Source organism: Hyaena hyaena, unplaced genomic scaffold (genome assembly GCF_003009895.1).
Source record: "Hyaena hyaena isolate Hyena2069 unplaced genomic scaffold, ASM300989v1 scaffold_164, whole genome shotgun sequence".
NCBI classification, from domain to species: Eukaryota; Metazoa; Chordata; class Mammalia; order Carnivora; family Hyaenidae; genus Hyaena; species Hyaena hyaena.
This window is the reverse complement of record NW_024080796.1, coordinates 976,894-997,199: the sequence shown is the minus strand read 5'-3', so window position 1 is coordinate 997,199 and position 20,306 is coordinate 976,894. Positions and strand designations below refer to the sequence as shown.

The window sequence follows — 20,306 nt, the reverse complement described above, 5'->3', positions numbered from 1 at the left end:
AACTAAGTACCCCAGGCTGACCAATTATAGTGTTCTTGAGGGGGCACCATCACAAGATCATTTTTCACAAAGAAAAAGAAGGGAGAGAACCCCCTTCTGGCTGAGATGGCTACTCATAATCCACTCCCCTGTTTTAAAAATCACTGTGGATCTGAGTGGTTGAAAGGCGATCCATTGAGCACACAGCCTTAAGAATGTAAGACCACACCCACAGGAAGTGCTGCCTGCAGTCTGGGCATCTCCAGCCGGGGAGAAGATACTGGAGGTCTCAGAAAGGGCAAGCTGCAGACCAAATGCGTCAGAAAAATCAGTGGGGGGGGGGGGGGCTATACAAGGAGCTAATTATACGCTTTCAACAGCCGGGATCTGGCTTCCTGGGTTTTCATTTGAAGTGGCGATTAGAGCCCATACAGTAGTTAAATGAATGGATTCTAGTCCCCGGCTAGTGAAGCACGGGCTGAAGGGCAATCATCTGTATAATTCAGGAGGGAAATACACATGGAGCATCTGTGGATACTTTCTGGGGCGTTCAGATAGGTAGTTGGAGCTCAGCCTGGAAGCCTGGAATAGCCTTCTAATATTCCCACCGTCGAATAGGGAGGCCAAATTGGTTTATCACTTAAATAATTATTGTCTCAACTCGCCGGTTCATCTAGAAAGTCTTAACAGCCATGTCTTTTTGGATCATAAGGAATTTCTCCACCTGTGGAACTATGCTTTGTATTTATCAACACAACACCATTTGCTAGAACTCACAACCACAGTCCTTTTGAACTTGATTTTTCCAAATTTGGATGGTGTCCAAATACTCTGACTGTAGCTCCTCAAAGGAGAAGTATAACCTTAGTCAAGGTGCCTTCGGTATCTCCCTGCACTTGTCAGGTGAGAGTTAGGAACATAACTTCCTCCCTCCCCATAGATCTAATCACTCCAAATGGAATGTGAGCCAGAGTGCAGCGGGACGGGGGCAAGATGGGACTGTACCTTGCTTCTTCAGTTCCCAACTTCCCTAGATATTGTCTTGTGTGTTTTCGGTTTAGATGAACACAGTTAAACTTTTATTTCTTGGGTGAAGACTCTTACGGGGATACAGGATCATCATCTTCAGGGTGTCAGTAATCACAGTACAGACCTACAGTGAAGAAACAGAAGGTATAGGAGAATGGTCAACATAATAGGTTGAGTCATTTATAAGAATGGACACTTGAATATAACACTTTCATCTCAGCATTTACTTTGGTATATTTAAGCACGTTAAGAAATTTGAGGAATAATTGAAAACTTTTGATCAAAACTTTTATGTGGGTAGTTCTGCCCCAAAATCTGTGAGCTGCGTCCTCAAACTCCTATTTTGGGACACTTGTAACACATTGCCCCGGAGAGACTATTGAAAATGGTGGCTGACCCTCAGATTAGCCTTCAGATCTGTTAAACCCATGATGCAGATAAGCTATACCATTAACAGTACTCACGTGAATTCTGAGTTCTGGAACCACAAGGAAGTACAGGGGAGGAAAGAAGAGAGGGAGAGAGCCTTTTAAGCATCGTCATTTCCAGACCCCAGTCCCAAAGAGTCTAAATCGGGAGGTCCAGAGTGGGTTCAGGGAAAACGGAGGTGATTCTGATCTGCAGCCAAGGTTGTGAACCTCTGCTCTAGAAGCTGTGAATATTCTGACCGCTGGTTACATGGCAGCAGAAACAGAAAGGCTAATGGACAGCGGTTTGTGAGTTAGGTGATTATTTTGTTTTTGTTTTTAATGTTTATTTAGTTATTTATTTTGAGAGAGCACTCGCGCGTGCCGTGAGGGAGGGAGGGACAGAGTAGGGGAGAGAGAATCTCAAGCGGGCTCCAGGCTATCAATACAGAGCTGGACATGGGGCTTGATCTCACAACCCAGGAGATCATGATGACCTGAGCCGAAATCAAGGGTTGGATGCTTAACCAACTAAGCCAGCAGGATGCCCCTGTGAGTTAGGTGCTTATACAGTTATTAATCGCCATTAATTTTGGGACCCTGGTTAAAACTATCACATTTTAAAAATAAACTGGTGATTATAACCAGAAGTCTCCCGGAGATCCAGGACACTGGGACCACCTCCATTTTTTGAGGATCTCAGTGAATTAAAAAAGTAAAAAATTTCTCAAGCAAGATATTAAAAAGTGTGGTTTCTTTTCATTGCAATGTAATGTATATTACAATGTCAGTATTTTGCTATTCACAAGATAATCACAAGATTTGTAAGACATTAATTCACAGTGCACTACGCTGGTAAAGCAACATAAGTTGAGAATTATACGAAACCTTTTCGTATTAATCTTTACCAGCATGTCTCAGTGACTATACATCGAATCTCTTTTGGAGTCAACATCAAAAGTATAAAACTGAAACAATTTGTGAATGAGAGGTTTAGGCCAAAGGTCTTTCAAACTCTCCTGTGTTAATAGGTCCTAATATGTACAGTCACTCCAATAAATAAAAGTAGGTTAAAATAATAACAGGGGTCTATCTGAGTATTTTTGCCCAGGTGTTTTGTAAACACCATGAGAACATGAGCTCTCTAGCACATAAAGTTCTCAGAATTGCTTGTTGAGTTAAAGGAAAGAAAAGAATTTCGCTCTCTCAAAGAAATGTCATTATTTTCATAGTGACTTGAGGAGATTTTAGCATGAAATTACCTCTCGGAAAACACAACCTGGCAGGTTACTTAGAGCTTTATACTGCAGAGGACTTTCAGGATATCTATGTTGTAATGATATGTCAACTATTATTTCATCAAGTCATGGAAAATGCACAAGAAAAAAAGGCCGAATGAACTCGAGCCATTTTCATTTCTCCAAACTGGCCTCTGATCTCTGTTAATGTACACACTCCTCCTTAACCACTATCGTTTAAACACTGTCTGTGTTTTTTCCACTTAACGTTCCTGCAGAGACACACTTCTCCATGTTGACATAGTCCTCACCTCTGTCATTTTTAATAGCTATGTAATAATCCCACTGTTTGCTTAGTCATTTCCCTATTAGACACTTGGATAGCTTCCAGGGGTTTCTTTTTTCTTCACTATTATAACTAGAGTTGCCAGGAACATCTGTGTACATTTTACCCATTTGGATTATTTCTTTGGGGAGTATTCACAAAATGGGAAACTACCAAGTGGAGGAGGAAGAACGGTTTCATAGTTTTTGTTACACGTTGCTATACCGCTTTCTAGAAGAATTGCTTTACAATGCCATTAGTTTTTAGGAATCCCAGCTGCAGGGTTTAAGACAACTTAGTTTTCTGGGGCGCCTGGGTGGCTCAGTCAGTTAAGCGTCTGACTTGATTTCGGCTCATGGTTCATGAGATCACTGCCAGTAGGAGCCTGCTTGGGATGCTTTCTCTCCCTTTCTCTCTGCCCCTCCCCTGAGTGCGCACTCTCTCTCTCAAATAAATAAATAAACATTTAAATAAAGACAACTTAGTTTTCTTATGTTAATGGTTAATTTGCTTGGTTTATTTCAGCTCCATGAATGTGAATTAAATACCTACGGTGTGCCAGACATCGTGCTTGATTTTGAGGATAAAAAGCTGAATGAGATACCATCCCTGCCCTCCAGGAAATGGCCATCTATTAGAGAGAAATATACAGATCATTTCAATTCAACGTGGAAAGGGCCAAAGGTGTGTGCACAAAAACAGCACAAGGAAAGTGCGTGCCTAGGAAATACCAGGGAAGAATTTCTGGAAGCAATGGTAGCAGCTAGAGTTGAACAGATGTTATATGGACAAAATTAGAAGGGAGAGGAAGACAGAATAAGGAAACAGAATGGACAAAGGCGTGGCGTAGTGTTCGGGCTGCTTCGGGCAGTTTCATATTGCTAAGCATCAAGTGGGAAGCTGGGAATATCCAGGGACGAGGCTGAGACAATGTGTAGAGGTAAATCATGATGGCTCTCAGATGCCATGTGGAGGAGAGGGAGGCATGGAAGGTTGTAATCTGTGGCTTTACAGCTGTATGAAGGATGGTTTTCAGAGGTACACAGCTAAAAGGCTAGAGATGAGTTAGAAGGCTGTTAAAGTAAATGAATGTGAGGTGCCTTAGTGGCTCAGTTGGTTAAGCATCTGACTTCAGCTCAGCTCATGATCCCACGGGTCACAGGTCCTAGCCCCACGTCGCGGGCACAGTGCTGACAATTCAGGGTCTGGAGCCTATTTCGGATTCTGTCTCCTAGTCTGTCTGCTCCTCCTCCACTTACACTCTGTCTGTCTCTCTCTCAAAAATAAAATAAAAACACTTAAAATGTTTTCAATAAAGTAAATGCATGAGATTATCATGGATTTAGACACTACTGGTAAAGTGGAATGGAGTAGCTAAAAGAAAATATATATTTTGGAAAGAAAATTGGCAAGTCATACTTCAAAGCTGCTCAGACCATCATATCCACTTCCACTCTATGGGTCCATCGAGTCACGTGGCCAAGCCAACATCAGTGAGCTAGAGACGTAGCCTCCTGCAGAGGGGAAGGCAAGAGGAAGAAAAGCAAACCATCGGGTCATCTCCCAGAGTGCTTTTCTTATGGAGGAGGTACATATTCCAGGATGAACTGTGACACTACCAACCATCTTGTGTCTCATATAGTCTCTTCCTCCTGTTATTTCTTTGGAATTACAGCCTCTATGTGGATATAGAAACAAAATCTCACTCTGGCTAAATAATCAAACTATTGGCATGCATCTGCAGGAACGTGCCTGAGAGTGAACCAAGGAGCCCTGGCGAACCACAGCTGGAACGATATTAGCCATGTTACAGCTGGAATAGCCTGTTTGGATGCCGTGGACCAAACCCTGTCCTTTCTTGTACTGGCATCAGTTTAAAATCAAAATTCTAGGAGTGAACCTGGAACCGGCTGAGCTTAGGTCAAAAGTGCCCAACGCCGGCTGTACTGGGTAGAGGGAAGGAGAGTGAATCATTTCAGCTTCCGAATGCAACGTGGTAACAGAACTTTACCCTCCCACTAATGCCACATATAGTCAGGGAGAAGAAATCTCATAGTCAGAAATTATGGTGGGGTGTTGAGGAGAGGGAAACTGATGACTAAGGAAAACAAGAACAAAGAAGAAGAAAGCATCCACCATAAACATGTTCATCTATCTTGACCCACCTGGAGTTCATTTCAGTGCATGGTGGGAGTTAAGCTAATTCTTCTCCAGGTTGATAAAATAATGTTGGTCACTTTTATAAAACAGTAATATGCTTTTCTATAAATGTGTTATTGCTGGTGTGTCTTATATTGGTTTCTTACTCTTGTCTCCATCTGTTTCTAGAAACTCTATTCTGTTCCACTGAGTAATTTCTCTGTTTTTGATTTAATATAATTTTAAAAATCACAGCTTCATAATAGGATGTTTATTTTTATTTTTAATGCTTATTTCTTTATTTATTTGAGAGAGAGAGAGAGCGTGCAGTGCATGTGTGCATGAGCAGGGGAGAGGCCGAGAGAGGAGAGAGAGAATCCCAAGTACGCTCTGAGCCATAAGCACAGAGCTCAATATAGGGCTTCATCCCACAAACCATGAGGTCATGACCTGAGCTGAAAAAAGAGTTGCACACTTAACCCACAGAGCCACCCAGGTGCCCCAGTCTTTTTATTTTTAAAGTGAGAATCTATCTTCTTGTCTCCATCTGAAAAATATATACATAATCTGGAAAATATATTTATATATATGTGTGTGTGTGTGTGTGTGTATATATATATATATAATCTTACTTATTTTTCTGGAAAAATCTGACACTGGGAGTTCTTCAATTGCCCCAATCTCCCTAATGGGATCGATTGAAGCCAGTTTAATTTTGTTACACTTCCTCCTCCGCAGGTGTGCACAGCACACCTGGGCTCACGTGAGTGAAACACACATTACCTCATTAACATAGAAGCATTTACCCCATGGGCTCTATTACAGCGTATCTTCTTTACCACATGCCTTTTCCTCTGGTGCCAGAAAGACGGCAGCTGAGTCCACACCCTGCCAGTAGCCATAGAGATTCTCTTATCTCCCAGGACAGGACACCAGGAAACTATTACCTTTGTCTCTCCCTTTCCCAAGCTTAGTCATTATCTCTCAAGTTCTCAGACAGATACAATAATCATTGCAACCTCGATGAGAACATCTGCTGGGTTTGTACGTACAGAGGCATAATAAATCTTAAGCTCTCCCTCAACCCTTAGACGCCTTGAATGGTTTCAGTTTTAGCACGTCTCTTACAGGCAAAAGAATGTTGGATATTAGTTTTCTTTTTTGACTTCGCTCAGAGCCTATTTTGTAATGAAGAATCTGGTCATTTCACATTAAACATTATAGTGAAGCAAGGATGTATCTTTCAATGTGGTAAATGTGGCCTTAGTGTTAAAAAATTGCCTTTCTTGGGGCACCTGGGTGGCTTAGTCGGTTAAGCGTCCGACTTTCGCTTAGGTCATGATCTCACGGTTCGTGGGTTCGAGCCCCGCGTTGGGCTCTGTGCTGACTGCCAGCTTGGAGCCTGGAGGCTGTTTCGGAGTCTGTGACTCTCTCTCTCTCAGACCCTCCCCTGCTCATGCTGTCTCTCTCTCTCTCTCTCCTAGAAATAAATAAAACATGTAAGAAAAGAAAAAGGATGTATCTTTCAATATGCTGGAAATTGATTGTTATTGTTCTAGTTATTTGTTTTGTTATTTTATTGTATTATTTTTTTATTTGTGAGAGAGAGAGAGAGAATGCATGTGAGCAGGAGAGAGGGGCAGAGGAAGAATGAGAGAGAGAAAGAGAAAGAGAGAGAGAGAGAGAGAGAGAGAGAGAGAGAGGGAGAATCTCAAGCAGTCTCCTTGCTCAGTGCAGAGCGCAATGGGGAGCTGGATCCCACAGCCCTGGGATCATGACCTGAGCTGAAATCAAGAGTCAGATGCTCAGTGAACTGAAGCACCCAGGTGTCCCTAGTTATTTGCTTTAAAAATAATAATAATAACCCTTCTATGGTAGGGTTTCAACTCTCTTTGCTTTTGAATTAGGTGAGAAAATAACTTTTTAACCCACTTTCCTAAAACTTGGCACTTTAAAAAATTATTTCTGCTGTTACTTTCTATGCTTTAAAAAAAAGCTTAAATTACCTTTGAAAAAGAGGGAAAGCAGATTCTATAAGGTAGAACGCTGAATATAGAATAATAACACTGGCCTTGGTCCTGAGTCTTTGGTTCCTGTGTGAGTTTGAGCAAATCACTTAACCTCTCTGATCCTCAATTGCCTTGCTAGGGTTTTCTTAAATAAATTAGAAAATAAATATGGAATCCTTTTGGGACCTACAAAATGTGTTTATAAATATGTTATGCTTTTTTCAAAACAGTGAATATCTATAATTTCTGCTTATCTGTAACCTTTTAAATAGTTAAAAAATGTATACTTTATTATTCTAATAGTAAAGCATTTGACTTCCAACTGAATTTATTTTATATCAGTGTTTTACCGTTGCCTTTCTATCGCTCTCTCAGAATATCTATTTTACTTTTCCGCTATATCCTAATCCAAAAATGATTTTTAACTCATCAATTTACAATGTTCTCTGCCTTATTTACAACTGTAGTAGCTTAGGAACATATCCCCTAAGCTTGATCTAACAATATCTCTTTATCTCCTTCTGGAGAATTCCAGAATCTGTGTTGGTACTACATTACATGATTCTGTGCCACTGACCCTAGCCAATGGGACCAGAGGTGGCCGTCGGAACCCAACTTAGCCAATCAGATTCTTTCTCCTGGGAGGTTGGAATATGGCCCCAAAGAGAATTAACTTAGCCTTGCTGCAATGGAAGTATGGAAGTCCAGATCCATGGGGCAGCTACATTTTGCCTACAATGTGCACCAAAGAGCAGAAACGGTGTGTTTGTGAGGAATAATATAGAGACAAGGACCTGAGAGCAAACAGATAGAATCCCTTTTTCCTTCCATGACTCATCTGTATATCCGTGTTTTTTTTTTTTTTAATTAACTCCCCTTTTATTCTTTGAGCGATCTTGGTTTGATTTCTCATCTTTGCAAACAGAGGACCCTAACCACCGCCACAAGCCTACAAGATCTATTTCTTCTTTGACTCTCCCATTAAAATAATTAACTTTTTTTTTTTTGCGAGGTGTTTTGTGAGGTGTTTCTCTGCAGTGCCCATGCGTGAACCAACTATTTAATAATCATGTAGGGGTTTCTCCTAAGTTGTCTTCACGTTAGGGATAACAAGGCTTTCTTTTCATGGAAAATACAGTTTATCTTTATTTCCCTAACCACAAAAGAGATACTTTCTGTAACATGTTTATATAATATAAAAAGGTAGAAAGTTAGAAAACTTTCCCTCTCCATCTGTTTGCTTTCAGCCTCCAGAACTAACACTGTGGTTTATAGTTTGCTACATATTCTCACATAATGCTTATGATTATACAAATAGCATATTGCTGTGTATATGGTTATGCAACATTTTTACCCCGCCTAAAAAATATAACATAAACATTGTGCTAGTCATTTCCCCACCCCCATAGGTCTTTTTTTTTTTTTTTTTTGGCCTTTCTCTCTGCCCTGCTCTGTGTCCCTGTGGATGGTTTCACTCAGGCTCCCTTGCCGGATGCTTCTAACAGGGGTCAGCCCATGGGAAGCACCAGCGAGAGGTCAGAGCATGGGAGAAAAGAAATCAGTGTTCCTTCCCTGCGTTTACCTGCTTCAGCTCTGTCTCATGCAGCTGATGTACCCCTCTTTGGCCGAGTGCCACTTGTGGCCCTGCCTCCGTGGCTCCAAATGACACTGGGCTCCTGTTACGTCCTCTCCTTTGCACCTTAAACCCGAGGGACGGTGAGGACTTCCCGCTATTGCTAATCTGCAGGCGTTTCTCCATCTCTTCTTTGTTGGCCTAACGCTGCCCAACCTCTGTAATTAAACGCTTCCTTAAAATCTCTTCACTTGACCGTCTGGGGTGAGTTCTTTTTCCTGCCAGAATCTTCTTGTATACAGACATTGTTCCAAGGTGATACATGTAGCCGTCGCTCAGTTTATGGACAGGTTGTGATTTCTTTACCCATTCCTTTATTGATGGGCGTTTATCACGTTTTCAAGTGAATTGTTTATTACAAACAATGGTGCAGTGAATATCCTTGTATGTGGTCGTGAGTATGTTTGTGTCTATTCTCGGTGAGTATTTCTGCAGGAAAGACTCCTAAAAGTAGAATTGCTGGAACAAAAGGCATACATATTTTGAATCTGATAGATATTTTTTTTCTCCCTCCTGGGCAGAGAGTCAACAATTTCCTCTCCTGTAACATATTCACATACGATGAGCAACAGATAACTATAGCTACGGTAAATAAAAAAGGCCCTGGTAAAACGTACATGTTTAGACCATTCATCCAAAAGAAATCATGGATATTTTTAAATCTAAAAAGAAAGTAAGTCTTTATAAAGGAGTTTCGGAATCCTACAGCTATTCAGACAATGTAATCCTTCAATCAGCTTTATTTCAAGGAAAGAGAACAATTTCTGACTGTTTGAACTAATCTGACCAGAAAAAGTTCCAGTGGTCCCTAAGTGTATTAGATTAAGCACATGATTAAGAATATAATCCAAAGATGATGGTAAGTTTCAGAGGACATTCACGTTATGCACAACCTCGGCTTGAGGCCCAGACACCAAGATGTCTGCTATCATGTTCTAAAGTTTAAGTTTACAAGGTTTAATTTCTCAAAAGCAGAAATAGATTCAAGGAGACAAGACACATGTTTGTTGAACATTGTATGTAATAAATTAAAATTAATCTAAATTTGCTTGAAATTGAGCGCTTTTGTATGTTTGGGTTTTTTCCCCTTTCTCTATCCTCCTGTTTAGATTATATGCTCATAGCATTTGCCCGTATTTCTACTGGTTTGCCTTTTTTTCTTATCGCCATGCAGAAGGTTTACAATAGTATGGGTACGGATTCTTGTTTTGTATGTAGGCAATGTTTACTTTCATTCTGTTGTCTGTCTTTGAATTTTACTCACGGTGATTTGTAGCCCTGACATCAAGTACCCAAATTATCAATCTATCAATATGGCTTTTTACCTTTCTGTGTCTTCTAATAATAGTCTCTTCTAGGTTCTTAATACCACTTCAGTTAATATGTACGAATGGTAGGAAGTAGACATTTGATATCTCCTTCCAAAAGGAAGGCAAATTATCCCAACATCTCTCCAGAAGACCCCGTGAATGAATGTCTTCTTGTCTTTCATGGACCCTGGTCATGCCTATCTCCAGAACGGCCACTGTGAACAAGGCAACTGAATAGGCTGCTTGGCTTAAGTCAATCAAGGTATCAGATAGAGCTGAAGGTGTGATCAATCCCTCTGAACACACTTCAGTGAGGCTGAATGAATGAGGAGTGACAGCCAAAATAAACTTTGGGAAACTGTTCCTAGTATAAAATGTAATAAATGCTGGCAGGAAAAAAAAAAAAAAGGGTGTCCACTATATAACCTTATGACTTACTAAGTTCCCATATTTTTATGAACTCATTTGCTTATTCCTATATCAATAGTACATTGTTTAAATTACCAAAGTCTCAGGGCACCTGGGTGGCTCAGTCAGTTGAGTGACAGACCTTTGATTTCAACTCAGGTCATGATCTCGTGGTTTGTGGGTTCAAGCCCCACATCGGGCTCTAGGCTGACAATGCAGAGCCTGCTTGGGATTCTCTCTCCCTCTCTCTCTCTCTGCCCCTCCCTGGCTCTCTCGCTCTCGCTCTCTCTCTCAAAATAAAAAATAAAATTACCAAAGTCTGACATGCTTTATAGCAGCTGATCATACCAGACAGCAAGAAAGCTACCAAAGACCATTAGAGTTGTGTCAAAATGACATAGGAGGCAATGTTGGTCAAAATGAGACAATTCGGGCTTCACTAATAATTTGCAGTGGATTGAAATTCATCAAATATATTTAAAACCATGAGTATATATAATGGTTTAAAAAAAACCAACAACATGGGGTGCCTGGGAGGCTCAGGGTTAAACATCCTATTCTTGATTTCGGTTCAGGTCATGATTTCACGGTTTGTGAGATCGAGCCCCGCGTCCCACTCTGCGCTGACACTATGGAGTCTGCATGGGATTCCCTCTCTCCCTTTCTGTCTCTGCTCCTCCCCTGCTGGTATTCTCTCTTTCTCTCTCTTCTCTAAATAAACATTTCTTAAAATCCAAAAACAGAACTCCCTCAACTAACTGGTCATATTTGAAGGATGGAAGAAAATTAATTAAATATCTCAAAAACTGATAAATTAAGGGATAGAACATTTACCCTGCCTTTCCTATAGGTACTAGGTATAAGGAAGTGCTATAAAAGTCAGGAGACGGCTGCATGACCCTGAATACACTAAAAGCCATTTAATCATACACTGTAACTAGGCAAATTGTATGGTATGTGAATTATATCTCAATAAAGTAATTTAAAAAAAAAATCGAAAGAATGGGGGAAGGGCGGGGGTTGAGATGGCGATGGGACACATAAAACAGTTTCTAGGGTGGCTGACAGTTCTTTCTTCTTCTTCTTCTTTGTTTTTAGTTTATTTATTTATTTTGAAAGAGACAGAAACAGCATGAACAGGGGAGGGGCGGAGAGAGAGGGAGAGAGTCCCAAGCAGGCTCCTACTGTCAGCACAGCACCAGACATGGGGCCCGAACCCGTGAAACTGTGAGATCGTGACCTGAACTGAAACTGAGAGTCAAAGACTGAGCCCCTACAATTTTTTAAAAACTACAAAAAACAAAAAACGGAATAAAAAGCAGATGTAGAGGGAGGAGGGGAAGCTTGCTATACTACTTAACAAGCTAATTGGAGGAAAATGTAAAATTCTTGAAGAGATTAGCCAAATTAAGAAATTAAGACAGGGGCGCCTGGGTGGCTTAGTCGGTTAAGCGTCCGACTTTCGCTTAGGTCATGATCTCGCGGTTCGTGGGTTCGGGCCCCGCGTCGGGCTCTGTGCTGACTGCCAGCTCGGAGCCTGGAGCCTGTTTCAGTCTGTGACTCCCTCTCTCTCTGACCCTCCCCTGCTCACGCTGTCTCTCTCTCTCTCTCCTAGAAATAAATAAGTAAAAAAAAAAAAAATTTAAAAAAAAAAAAAAAAGAAATTAAGACAGCGTGGGGCTATCCTTACAAGATGCCAGCCTTGGTAAAGAGCCCTGGGGAGCAGCAAATCTGGAGACTCCTGATGGAAAGCCTCAGGGGTCCAGTTCTGCATTCTGTGGTGGTGAAGCAGATTTGATGGGGAAAGAACCTAAAAAGAGAAATCTGGAAAACTGATTGCTGGCATTCCAAGGAGGATAAAAACACCACAAGAGAAGTCAAACTCTCTGCAATCACTTAGACGTTTCCAGCGGGCACTAAGTATTCTTCAATACGCTTCTTTACCACCGGGCCAGCTTCATCTGAGAGCAGATCTTCCCGGGCCTTTCCATTCAGTCTCCCCTGCTCTCAGACTTTGCTCTTCTGCCTTGCAGTCGGATTCTCCAGAAACAGAACCAGTAGGACATATGCAGAGGGGAGAGAGATTTATTTTAAAGAGTTGGCTCACACTATTGTGGGGCAGACAAGGCTGACTTTGTGGAGCAGGCTGGCAGGCCAGAAACTCAGGGAAAAATTGATGCTGCAACTTTGAATGCGAAATCCGCAGGCTGGAAAGCCAGGTGGGAATAGACAGTGCAACCCGGAGGCGGATCTGCCTCTTGGGAAAACCTGTCTTTGCTTTGAAGGCCTTCAACTGATTGGATGAGGCTCACCCACATTATGGAAAGTCATCTGCTTGACTCAGAGTCTATTGATTTAAGTACAGATCACATCTTAAAAAGTGACCTTCACAGCAACATCTAGACTGGTGTTTAACTAAACAACTGGGCACCACAGCCTAGCCAAATTGACAAATAAAATTGCCACAGGGGTGCCTGGGTGACTCCGTCAGTTAAGTGTCTCACTCTTGATTCCAGCTCAGGTCATGATCTCACGATTTGTGGGATCAAGCCCCGTGGCAGACGCTACACTGACATCATGGAGCCCGCTTAAGATTCTCTCTCCCTCCCTCTCTCTCTCTTTGTTCCTCCCCTGCTCGCATACCCTCTCTCTCAAAATAAACTTTTAAAAAATTTAACTACCACATGCCTCATTCTCTAATTCACAGTCCTGTGTTGCCAGTGCGTCCAAAGGAATCACTTCTTCCTCCTGCCTCTCCAAAAAGCACGTATCGACCACCACAGAATCCTTTCCACCAAAGGATTTTCTCTCTCTACTACCACATCCTTCAGAAGCAATGACAAACACCTATTCACCAAAATGTTTGCCTCCTTTTGTTCTCTCGAGTACCATTTCAATCCACCACCTCTCTATCCTGAAGTGGTGAGTTCTCTTCAGAGTGGATTCGGCTTTCAGTCAAATCCACTGCTGGACTAGAGACTTTTTTTTTTTAAAAAATCTCCTTTCAAAATTAATTCTGAATTGTTGCTCATTTTTAGTTTAGGAAATTGCTATTACTTAAGTGATTGTATTTTTTTAATGTTTGTTTATTTTTGAGGAGGGGGAGGAGGAGAATCCCAACCAGGCTCCAGGCTCGCGCACAGAACCTGTCGTGAGGCTCGTACTCATGAACCATGAGATCATGACCCGAGCCGAAGTTGGATGCCAAACCGACTGAGCCACCCAGGTGCCCCACGTGGTTGTACTTTTACTCAAATGAAAGATTTACAGAATTATGACAGGGTTTTGGGTAAAGTTGACTTAAACATTTTTTTAAGTTTTGGTTTACTGCTGTCTTCCCAGTTCCCAGTACAGTGCCTGGTACGTAATAAGAGCTCAAAAAACATTTGTTAAATGAACTTATTAATGTAGGAAATTAGTTAATAATTTTAATTTAGATTATTCTTGGGGCGCCCGGGTGGCTGAGTCGGTTAAGCGTCTGACTTCGGGTCAGGTCATGATCTCATAATTTGTGGGTTTGAGCCCCGTGTCGGGCTCTGTGCTGACAGCTCAGAGCCTGGAGCCTGCTTCACATTCTGTGCCTCCCTGGCTCTCTGCCCCTCCCCCATCCATGCTCTGTTTCTCTCTGTCTCAATAATAAATAAACACAAAAAAATTTTAATTTAGATTATTCTTGCGTTCTAAGATAAACTTCAATTACTCATGATGCATTATTCTTTCAAATTACACCTAAATTTTACTTGCTTATAGGAACACTCTTTGTGTTCCTATAAGGGATTGGGCCTATTTCTTCTCTTGGGTTGTCCGTGTCCTCACTGGTATCAGAGTTAAATCAGGATTATAAGACAAATCACATAGCTTTCCATTTGACTCTGTGCTCTCGAGAGGCTTGGACAGGATGGGAATTATGTCCTTTGACTGCTTGGAAGAATTTATTGTGGAACACAGACCACGTTTGGACTGCATACGTTTTCAGTAGGTGTTTCTTTAACAACCATCTCAATTTCTTTTGTGGTTATTGGTATACTCGGGGTTTTTTCCTTATTGTGAACCCAATATCTGACATTTAGGTTATCTTCAATAATTGCCATTTCATCAAGTATATTGGCATAAGTTCTACATGGTATTCTCTAATAACTCAAAATCTCCTCTATATCTTTAGTATGTCTCTTTCTATCCCAATGTTAAGTTTATCTTCTTTTTTTTAAATTAAACTTTCTAAAAGTTTATCTAATTGCTTTTTTCCCCCAAAAGAAAGCTATCCTTATTTTCTATATTCATTAATTTTAGAGTTGCCTGATTTAGCAAATAAAAATGTCAGATGGGTGCCTGGCTGGCTCAGTCCATGGAGTGTGAGATTCTTGATCTCAGGGTTGTAAGTTCGAGTCCCATGTTGGTGTAGAAATTACTTAAAAATAAAATCTTAGGGGCACCTGGGTGGCTCAGTCGGTTAAGCCTCTGACTCTTGACTTCAGCTCAGGTCATGATCTCACAGTCATGGGGTCAGGCCCCACACAGGGCTCTGCACTGACAGCGTGGTGCCTGCCTGAGATCCTCTCTCTCCCTCTCTCTGTCTGCTCCCCTCTCAAAATAAATAAACTTTAAATAAAATAAAATAAAATCTTTTTCAATACGTAAGATGTATGTTCCCTCGTTTCCCATTTTATCCTTATTATTTCCTTCCTTTTACTTTTTTGGGGTTTGTTAGTTTTCTAGCTTCTTGGGTCAAAAGCCTAGGCACTTATTTTCTGTCTTTCTTGTTTTCCAAAAGAGTGCATTTAAAACTACAGATTTTTGGGGCGCCTGGGTGGCTCAGTCGGTTAAGCGTCTGACTTTGGCTCAGGTCATGATCACATGGTTTGTGGGTTCAAGCCCCGCATGGGGCTCTGTGCTGACAGCTAGCTCAGAGCCTGGAACCTGTTTCAGACTCTGTATCTCCGTCTCACTCTCACCCTCCCCTGTTCACACTGTCTCTCTCTCTCTCAGAAATAAATAACACATTAAAAAAATTTTTTTTTAAACTACAGATTTTTGGGACTCCTGGATGACTCAGTTAGAAAAGTGTGCAACTCTATCTCGGGCTTGTGAGTTCAAGCTCCACATTGTGTTGGGCATAGAGATTACTTTAAATATATACATACCTACATACATATATACATATGATGGATTTCCTTGTTTGGTCCCATTCCATGGGCCTTAATATGTAATGTTCTTTTTTGTTCCATTCTACATAATTTGTATCTTCTATTTTGACTTTCTCTTTAATCCAAGAGTTATTTACATGTCTCTTTTCATTCTTAATTTTACGTGTGCTGATTTGGGAATGGTTCTTTTTATCCTCAGTTTCTAATTCTATTACATTGTAATCACTGCATGTGACTTGAAATTTGTTAAGCTTTTCTTTACGTCAAGTATCTGCTTCCCAAACTTTTCTGGTGTTGTGGTACATATAGAAAATGGTATTTGTGCATCTCATTAGGGTAAAAGGAATTTGGAGCTCCAGACTAGGATGCTGGTGGGAATCAGGCTACAATCCCCAAACCTCTGGCCCATCGGACCAATGGTATACAGATTGGGAAACTGGCCTACTACATGCTCAATGTTTGTCCATGTTTTATGTGTATTTGAAAAAAATGCTATTTCTCTGCCTGTTGGATACACACACACACACACACACACACACACACACACAATATGCACGGGATACATATATTTGCATATGCTTGATTTAAGATTTTAATGTCTGGGGACACCTGGGTGGCTCAGTTGGTTGAGCATCTGACTTCAGCTCAGGTCATGGTCTTGTGGTTCATGGGTTCAAGCCTCGCATTGAGATCTGTGCTGACAGCCTGCAAAGGTGAAGCTCCAGCTTTATAATTTAATCATATTTGTTTGTAGCACATTTCTTTGTTAATAGAATCTGAGTTAACTACTCATTTTCTTATTGATGTGTATTTCCTTTTTTAAATGTTTATTTATTATTTTTGAGAGAGAAAGAGCACATGAGTATGGGAGGGGCAGAAAAAGGGAAAGAGGATCCGAAGTGGGTTCCATGCTGATAGCAGAGAGCCCGACTCAGGGCTCAAACTCATGAACCATGAGATCATGACCTGAGCTAAAGTTGGATGCTTAACTGACTGAGCCACCCAGGTGGAATAAGCATTAGGTTATGTGCATTTGTAATTCTTCTAGACATTACCAAGTCGTTCTCTAAAGTGAACATACTAGTTTACCTTCCTGCCCATGGTACAGAATAGGTCCTACAGCTCTACACTCTCACCAACAATTGGTATCATATTTATATTTATTTTTGCCAAACTGGCTAAAAAAATGAATCACATTATTATTTTTCTTGGCATTTTTTATGAATCTTAGTAAGGCTGGTCATCCTATTTGTCATTTGGTTTTACTTTCCTGTGAATTTGTGTATATTTTTGTCTTTTCCTAATGGATTATTTATATTTTATTGACCTGTAGGAGTTCTTTATGTAATCTGCATACCAATCTTTGTGGGTTATATCTGTTACAAATACAGATTGTATTTGTCTTTCAGATCCTAACTTCTCAATTTTTTTTAAGAGAGAGAGAGAGAGAGAGTATGTGTGCACATGTGAGCAGGGGAGAGGCAGCAGGAGGGGGAGAGAGAGAATCTTAAGCAGGATCCACACCCAGCATGGAGCCCAATGTGGGGCTTGATCTCAAAACCATGAGATCATGACCTGAGCTGAAATCGAGAGTCTGATACTTAACCGAATGAACCACCCAGGCATCCCTGTAACTTCTCAATTTTTATAATGACTTCTAATAAGCAGACATTGTTTTCATTTTAATACTGTTGAAATTATCTATTTTCCATTATGGTCTGGGTTTTTGGTTTCGTTTTATCCTAACAAGCAAGACCATGAAAACATTGTCCAGTTTTCTAAAACTTACTTTTCACTTTGAATCCTTATCTAGAATTCATTTTTGGTATATTGTGTGAGTTAGGGACCTAATTATGTAGACGGGGTTACCAAGCATCACTAGGATAATAGTTCATCCTTTCCCTATAGATCCAGAGGATCCATTTTGGATAAATCAAGTTTTCATCAATAGCTGGGCCTGTTCTGAGCCTCTGTCCTGTTCCTAATTGTCTGCTTGTCCATCCATGTGCTAATATCATCCTGTTTTAATAAGAACAGCTTCATATTAACGGTGCATGTCTGGTAGGAAAAGACTCCCAACCTTTTCTTCCATTTCACTGGGCCTTGGAGAATCCTAAATTAAAAGTGATTGTCTCTTCTGAAAGAATGGTGGCTGCCAGGAGCCGTGGCGAGAAGGGAACGGGGAATTAGGCTTTACTGAGCATGGAGTTTCACTGGGGGATGATGAAGAGGTCTGGAGCTGGATAGATTCAATGGTTACGCAACGATGTGAATATACTTGCTGCCACTGTGTCCAATTAAAAGTGGTCAAAATGCTCTAAAAAGCCAGTGTCTCTTAAAATTATGAAGATATCATTGCACCAGTATTTTTTGATACGGTGGTCTTGATGAGAAATCTGATGTCGGCTTGATTCTCCCTCCCTTGTAGGCATTCTATTTGTTTTGTCTGGAAGATTTTAAGGCTTTTTTCCTTATTTCGTCTGTTCATAAATTTCATACTATTTGTAGGTCCTTTCAGTCTGAGGAAGCAAGGCCTCTCTGAGTGATTTATTTAAAGGCTCCGCCTCTCTTCCCTGTTCTATGGTCTTTCTCACTGGAACTCTTATTAGATAAAAATGAAAATTCTGGATCTTTCACATATCTTGATTATATAGAGTACTTTATAGCTCTGTTTTCCAATTCGTTAATTTGTTTTTCAGCAAATCTGATGTAGCCTTTTATTATTTCAACAATCAGGTTCCATAATCTCTAGTTTATTCATACTTCCGTGTACTCAGCGTTCACATTCTTGTCATAACGCAAGTCACAGCTTACTGTAAAGTCCTAATCTTCTTGCTCCACTGACCCCATTTTCTCAAGCGGAAGTCTGACCGACCGTCTGTTGAGTTTCTTCTCTCTCTGTCATGGTGACATTCTTTAAAGGTTGACATTTGTAATTTTTCGCTCATCTATGCAGAGGACATCCCCAGTCAGATATATGTTGGATTGCTTTTCTTGGCCTGTTTTGAGGAAGAATAGGATGTACCACTGGTTACACCTTGGTGGCTGGTGTTCTGGTGCAGGTGCTACTCCTTCCCAGACATTGCCAGACCCTGAAGGTGGGGCCCTGCCTTACCTTTCTGTCCTCTTCCTCCCCATTTTTCTTCACTGGAGACAGACACCCCCATTACTATTAACCGGCTGAAGGGGTAGGAGGAGGTGGTGCTAAGGAGGGATCAAACCATCTAGATATTCCTGCTGTGGTACCTGAATCAAGTCAATTTATTTAGAACTTTACGTTTTTTTTTTTTTTAATTTTTTAAATGTTTTATTTTATTTTTGAGAGGGAGAGAAAGAGACAGAGCACAAGCAGGGGAGGGGCAGAGAGAGAGAGACACAGAATCCGAAGCGGGCTCCAGGCTCTGAGCTGTCAGCACAGAGCCCGATATGGGGCTCGAATTCATGAACTGTGAGATCATGACCTGAGCTGAAGTAGATGCTTAACCAGCTGAGCCACCCACGTGCCCCAATTTATTTGAACTTTGAGCTTCTTCCTATTGCTAACATCTACCAGTTTGGGGCAATGAGCATTCAGGGTGTCTTTCCTATATTTTGCAGCAAAAAAACAAAAAACAAAACAAAAAACAAAAAAACAAAAAACAAAAAGCCAAAGTTTAAGTTCTGACTATGGTAGCTCTTCTTCACCTGGGCCTGTGTCAAGCAGGCATTTGTCACAATTTCCGGTCCTTGGAAACTCTCCCTCTTATTTCCCATGCAGCTGTGATTTTCTTCATCTATCTTTTCCATTCCATGTAGAAATTTGGAGCTGGAAGAAAAGGTTGTCTCATTTTTGTTCAACCTATTATCTTTAAGTTCACCCTTCCAACATACTTGAGTTATACACAAAGAGAGAAATAAGACCAAAAAAAAGTGGTCTACGGGAACCAAAATATCACCTTTTCTGATAAAAGCCACTGAAGGGGCACCTGGGTGGCTCAGTCGGTTAAGGGTCCCACTTCAGCCCAGGTCATGATCTCACGGTTTGTGAGTTCAAGCCCCATGTCAGGCTCTGTGCTGACAGCTCAGAGCCTGGAGCCTGCTTCAGATTCTGTGTCTCCCTCTCTCTCTGCCTCTCTCTCTCAAAAATACATAAAAAATTTTATTTAAAAAAAAAAAAAAAGCCACTGGAGAATGTAGCTTAGCATGAAAGGCAAATGAGCTTACTAACACTAAACCATACAATATTATACTGACTAAACCAGCCGAACCCAGCAGCCGAAAGCGGGGCAGGTTCCAGGCCTGGGTGACCTTGCCCTGCAAGAAGTAGAGCTAGTGCTTTGTTTCTGGGCTGCCTGGCTCCCACCCAGGAAGAAGGATGAAGCCAAGCCAATCATGCTGAATGTATTATTCCCGAATTGACCAATCAGATTACATCACCCTCTCCAAGAACACAGGAGATCGACTAAGTCAGGTCCCTTCACAGATGGAAGGTGTATTCATCCCCTGCTGCCACTGTAACAAATTACCACATCGTTGCTTTTTTTTTTTTAAACGGACAATGCATTTCATTTTTTTAAAATGTTTTCTTTATATCTGAGAGAGAGAGAAAGGCAGCGTGAGCAGGGGAGGGTCAGAGAGAGGGAGACACAGAATCTGAAGCAGGCTCCAGGCTCTGAGCTGTCAGCACAGAGCCCGACGCGGGGCTC

At 41.2% G+C, this 20,306-nt stretch overlaps 1 long non-coding RNA gene across 1 annotated transcript in view; it reads right to left on the bottom strand.

Moving 5' to 3' along the window:
* Positions 1-459: 459 nt before the first annotated feature.
* Positions 460-20,306, bottom strand: part of LOC120236893 — a 46,903-nt gene continuing 27,056 nt past the window's right edge. Inside the window, exons 2-3 of the long non-coding RNA XR_005529795.1 lie at positions 8,709-9,218; positions 460-1,132 (exon numbers count right to left, since the gene is read on the bottom strand). This is a non-coding gene — a long non-coding RNA (uncharacterized LOC120236893). The remainder of the gene's footprint in view (positions 1,133-8,708; positions 9,219-20,306) is intronic.